The 6,000-nt window shown below is 37.4% G+C and overlaps 1 protein-coding gene across 1 annotated transcript in view; it reads right to left on the reverse strand.

The window, feature by feature from the left end:
• The window catches only part of PRLR (prolactin receptor), an 81,924-nt gene extending 76,520 nt beyond the window's left edge, over positions 1–5,404 (reverse strand). Inside the window, exon 1 of the mRNA XM_075019458.1 lies at positions 5,218–5,404. The gene's annotated coding sequence lies outside the window, so the exon portion shown is untranslated. The remainder of the gene's footprint in view (positions 1–5,217) is intronic.
• Between the last annotated feature and the right edge of the window lie 596 nt (positions 5,405–6,000).

Raw genomic sequence — 6,000 nt, forward strand, 5'->3', positions numbered from 1 at the left:
CCATATGTGGACATATAAGCATACATATTCAAGAAGCTTCTAAGCACTATTCTGAAATGTTTATGTGTTGCAGATACTTCCAGAATACTCTGTCCCTCCGAATGCCCATGACATAAGACAAGAAGCCTGGACTATGGAAACAAGTAAGTGCTTTGAGATTTACACTTTTTTGTATCTTTGCAATGATTTTTTTAGTTTCTTTTTTTTTCTTATCTGCCAATTTCACAATTTTCAGTGAAATATGGAAAAATATGCATAATAAAGCAGGTTGCAAAAACAAACCTGCAGTCCTGCAAAAGATTTTCGAAGTCTGAACTACTGCAGATCTCAACTTGAACTGTTCCATGGCAGTGAGTTGTGTTTGTGAATACTATAATTTGAGACAAAATTGATTGTTTTGTCTCTCTTCTCTCCTTTTTCTAATCACTTTAATGTATATCCTAAGAAATGCTCTTACAATAAGTTGTTTGAGTTGAATGTTTGAATTTGATGGAAAAAGGGATATCTATTTTTAAGTGAAAGTAAACTTATCATATGGTTTCCCAGATTTAACCTCCAGATACCTCTTTCAGTTGAATCACTGTAGTTACAACTAGAATCCTTAGTCATACAGTCAGAAACTGATAAAAATTTCCTCACAGTTCAGTGCTTCCTGATTTCTCATTTTAAGAATTCTGATCCAAACTCATCTGAATCCTCAAACTGAAACATCCTACATAGTTTATTTTGAAATAAAGATTAAACAAAACCTTTGTAAGGTCACCAGCTATCCTGTAACTCAAAATACAAAACTTTTTTACTGCAACAGAAAATTCCAGAAGAATATAGCATATATAGAAAACATCACTATCAGTACAGAATTCTACCAAACATGGGCTGCTTCTGGGAATATGAAGTTACTTGCTATACACAATGAATTGAATTACTCCTTAAGAAAACATCTGTTGATCAGCTGTAGAGAACTGTCATGGAATTTGACTGAACTCCAAAGGACAGTAACAGTTTGCAATTCCTAACCCAAAAATAAGTAGCATGTGATGTCCCAAGTAAGGTGAGATGACTAGATAATTTTGGCGTTTATCAATATTCACACTCGAAAAAGTGGGAGAAAGATTTTGATGGTGGATGCAACAGCTGCAAGTCTCATAAAGTCCTTGCACTTGCGTGATGTCCTGGTTTCAGCTGGGATAGAGTTAATTGTCTTCCTAGCAGCTGGTATGGTGCTATGTTTTGAGTTCAGTATGCAAATAATGTTGATAAGTCTGATGTTTTCAGTTGTTGCTCAGTAGTGTTTAGACTAAAGTCAAAGATTTTTCAGCTTCTCAAGTCCAGCCAGTGAGAAAGCTGGAGGGGCACAAGAAGTTGACACGGGACACAGCCAGGGCAGCTGACCCAAAGTGGCCAGCAGGGTATTCCATACCATGGGACGTCACATCTAGTATAGGAATTGGGGGGAGTGGGAGCGGGGGATCGTTGCTCAGGGACTAACTGGGTGTCGATCGGCAGGTGGTGAGCAATTGCACTGTGCATCATTTGTATATTCCAATCCTTTTATTATTACTGTTGTTATTTTATTAGTGTTATCATTATCATTATTAGTTTCTTCTTTTCTGTTCTATTAAACTGTTCTTATCTCAACCCATCAGTTTTACCTCTTTTTCCGATTTTCTCCCCCATCCCACTGGTGGGGGGGAGTGAGTAAGTGGCTGCATGGCGCTTAGTTGCTGGCTGGGGTTAAACCACGACACATGATTAGAAGGTATTCCTTCTTAATCGTAACAAACAAACAACAATTTGAAAAGTAGTCACAAGATTCTCAGAATAACAATTGTACTAGTTCAGACCATACAAAAATTGATAGTAAATCTTAGAAAAGGAAAAGCAGAGATTTAAATTACACTAAGTGAAATTTTTGGTTAGAACTTTTATCCAGACATGCAGGCTAAAACGAGATGAAACATTTAAATAAGCTGTATCAACATTAATAAAGTGTTTCAGAAGAGAAAGAAAACCTAGACAATATTCTGAAACACTGAAATCAGTCACCACAGATTTTTATGAAGGAAACTTTTACATTTTTAATATGACAATTTCACAATTCACTTTATTTCTAAAAACAAAAAGCTTTAAAATGAAATGGTTTCTTTCAGGTTAGACAGCATTAGCTGAATGCTTTGTTCAACCTGAAGTTTTGTCTTCTCAATTTGCCAAAACACAGTTAAGAAAACCTGATAATTTTAATTTCTTCAAAAGCAGTTTTCAGTATTGCCAAGGAACTGAAAAATCAGTTATATAAAAGTCCAATTAGATTGTCTGCAAAGGTATTCTTACCAACAGAATCACCTGTGGCTCTACTGGAAGTTATGATAAAGTTTTAGGGCTAAAGAGTGACTGTAAAAAACAGCCCACTGGATATGAAAGTTTCTCAGCAAGTCGGTTTTTACAAGGATTAAAGGTCATGTTAAATAGAACCATTACCAACCGGTATCTACCAGAACTGTGAGATACTATTCTCTCAGAGCAAGGTCATGACCTCTTCAGTAAGGCCAGGCAATAAAACAGATAGGAAGGAGGAAGGGCAAGAAAGTGAGAAACCTTTCTTCTCTCATTATTTAGCTCACTAAAAAATCTGAATCCTTGATTTCATAATGTTTAATTAAATTGCTCCACAGTGATAACTTGGGGTGGGGGGAGGACTGCAGAATAGGTACAGCTACAGCTGACCAATCAGTAAAAGATATTAAAATAACATAAGCCAGTTCTTTAAAAAGGATGAAGACTAGCCTCAAATGAACTAAGTTTAGCCTAGCTGCCCATGTAGCAGGAGTAAGTACAGCGTCATGTGAGAGGAGATTTCTAGCTCAGAGCCAGGCTGAGGGGAAATGCGACAGCAATCAGAGCTAAACAAGAATGGGGACTAAACCAGGGGGTAAAGGCAGCCCCCCAGAAGTGTAGGGACCAGTCAGGAAAAGGTCAATGAGAAGGTCTTCATGAGTGAAGTAATTAGAGCAAAGTTATTAGAGCATTAGATTAGTCCAATTAATTAGTACAACAAAAAACTTACGGTACAGGCAGAGTTGCCCTTTGATCCTACCTGGTGAAGTCCTACAATCTCTCTGAACCAAAAGTGGTGCTAAAGCTGAAGCCACAGAAAACTAAGGTTTTCAAGGTGGCATAGATCTTTGAAAGAAGGGTACTGCATAGCAAGAGTTTGGGACAAAGCCCTAACAAAATCCTGCTTGAAGGATAAAAAGTGTATTGATATGCATATATGTACACGCAGGTACATAAATATATAGAAAACAAAGTTTGTGAATTTGGGTGTCTGGAAGTACCAGATTATTAGCTTCAAACAAGACAAAACCAAGAGGTAGCAGGAATGAAATATTTCTATGGTTTTATGAGTCTGTAATTAACCTGCATCTAATTCTGGTGAAGAATACAAGCCTGGGAGACTAGAAGTTTGGACTGAAATCCTGATGAAGCTTGAAGGAAGTGGCTGAACTCCATTTTCTTCACTGCAGTAAGGAATGTGTAAAAGTCAGACTTCCACAATCTCTAAATGAAGGCCAGAGCTTTCAAAAGCCACCTTTGTTCCTGAGCTCCCTGTTTCTGATAGCAGAGCTTCATTTGCTATGGGTGTTAACTCAGCTGGAGCCAGGAAAACTTGACACATTTAAAAAGGATCTTTACCTGGGCAACAAAAAAAGATGACAATCCAATGGAAATAGCTTAAAAGCATATAAAGCCCTTCTCAAAAATAAAGATGAAAATTTTTAGACCTGAACTATCCTTCCGAGCTCAGTCCACTGGAAAACATTGCCCTGCCAAAGCATCGTGTCTTTCACAGCAAAATTTAGTCTGGCAGATTTCCAGTTCAATTTTAACAACACAAAAAATGCTAGGATTACCTATCAGTTTTTGCTCCTCATTGCCTTTATACTAACTGCATTTCTCTATATTTTGTTTTCCTTCAAGACCTGCAAGCGCCATGCCAAATGAGTGTCTATGTTAATCCTTGTGTCAGACTTGAACTAGCCTGTACTTCATCACAGAAGACCGATGTGCACTCACGCCACAGACTTTCTATAGATACTCGGTGCCACGAAAAGTGCATGTGGTAAATGGCTGAACTAATTACGTGACATTTAAGCATTACTTTTTGCTTGACCTTGTTCACTGCCTGGGGAATCCATCTGCCTGCCTTGGGGAAGGGAATGCCTAGCTCAGCTCAATAATAGCAAGCCAACTCTCAAAAGAAGAAAAGACTGATAGCTGCAGCATAGCATTTCTGCAGCAGAAAGCGTAAGCTGGCAATACGGACACTGAATCCATACACTGTCTTGCAGGCTGCTGCGCTCTCTAGAGGGAACTCATAGCAAAGGAAACTGTATTCATTCCCAGACTATTAATGAATTCCCAGGTGACTGTTGGAATAGTGAAAATATTACAGATGATGACAGTACAGTGTTTCAACAGAATGCAGGGAAAATTGGCTAAAAAGATGATTTCAGGATCAAATCACACCATTTTCTTTACTCCTCACCAGCTCAGTTACCAGCTTTTCTTTCCCTTCTCTCTGAGATCGGTTTCCCTTTAGCCTTTGACTGCCAGTCTCTGCCAATATCAAAGAATTCTGAAGATAGTAACCCACAACAGGATCTGGTAACTAGTGAATGTATATGCAAATGCAGGAGAGGGTAGCACAGGAAGAATAAAATGATATCTAGGGAACATGAGATAGTGGAAGATTTGACAGCAGTTACAGGAGCTCCAGGAGGTTCATTTCCTCAACCAGCATATTTTCATTAATGAATGACATAAATAAGGTATAATTAGTGAACATAAATCATATAAAGCAGTAATATAATGAGAATAGTATTACCAAGTGCATTAAGAATGCTTTAAAAAAATAAACACAATCCTGAATGTCATTTTAAAAAAACATATAGGAGTGGCATATCTGTGCCCAGCTTATTTCAGTATTTTAAAAGAGAGACCACTGACTGACAAGTAGAAATGTTGGGGTTTTTTTTTCAGAATGTGAGCCATACAATATTTAGCATACCATATTAAGTTGAACTGATTTTACTTTTTTTGTAAGTATTTAATTTCTGTTAATAGAACTACAGTCTATTCTGTCCTCTATACAACAACACAGAACCCTTTATAGTCAGGTAAACATACAGTAGGAACAGGTTTAACTGCTGTACTTACTTTTGCCTGGGAACGAAAATTATGTTGGCCCATGTCAATTCATGAATGCTTCCTGAACAAGGATGTGAAAATCCAGCATGTGAAAGAGTTTCACATATATTAAAAGAAGAATCCAGAAAAAAAGGGGGAAAAAAGACCCCAAAGTAGAAAGACAAACAAAGAAAAACCCTGTGAGGTTTACAGCTCTGACTGCAAAATATTCAGCCTGGCAGCTCTAGGAGAAATACAACTCTGTGTACTTGTACATGCTCTCCCCATTAGAGGAGGAGTCAGTTTTGCAACACTTATGTTCCTTGCTCATGGCAAAACAGTGATTCTCTTCAGTGCAAGCAATGTTTGGAGTGTGACAGCTTTAAAGGTGAGAGGTGTACTCTGGAGCATAGGAATGCATCAGCAGAAAAAGCATGTTTTTAAGCATCAGCTGCATACTCTACAGGTTGTTGTGGCTCCTTTTAAATGCTTATTGCCTAGGATTAATTTTTTTTTAAAGGGAAAACTAATACCCCTTCAACATAATTGCATCCATAATACTCTTTGTGCACCAGTAGTCCATGTTTTATATTCTAGAATAGCAAAAAAAAATAAATTATTTTTACAACAGGATGAAAGGTGTTGGTTTTACATCAAAAAGCTGACTAAACAGAAGAAAAAAAGATCTTTTCTTGTAATTTTGTTAGCTTTTTCCTGTGGTTTGAAAAGAGTTTCAGATTATGTGATAGGGTTTTGAATTTTACTGACATAGTCATTTATTCTCTAGCCATCCACTTCTACTTAACTGCAAAT

Source organism: Buteo buteo, chromosome Z (genome assembly GCF_964188355.1).
Source record: "Buteo buteo chromosome Z, bButBut1.hap1.1, whole genome shotgun sequence".
In the NCBI taxonomy this organism is placed as follows: Eukaryota; Metazoa; Chordata; class Aves; order Accipitriformes; family Accipitridae; genus Buteo; species Buteo buteo.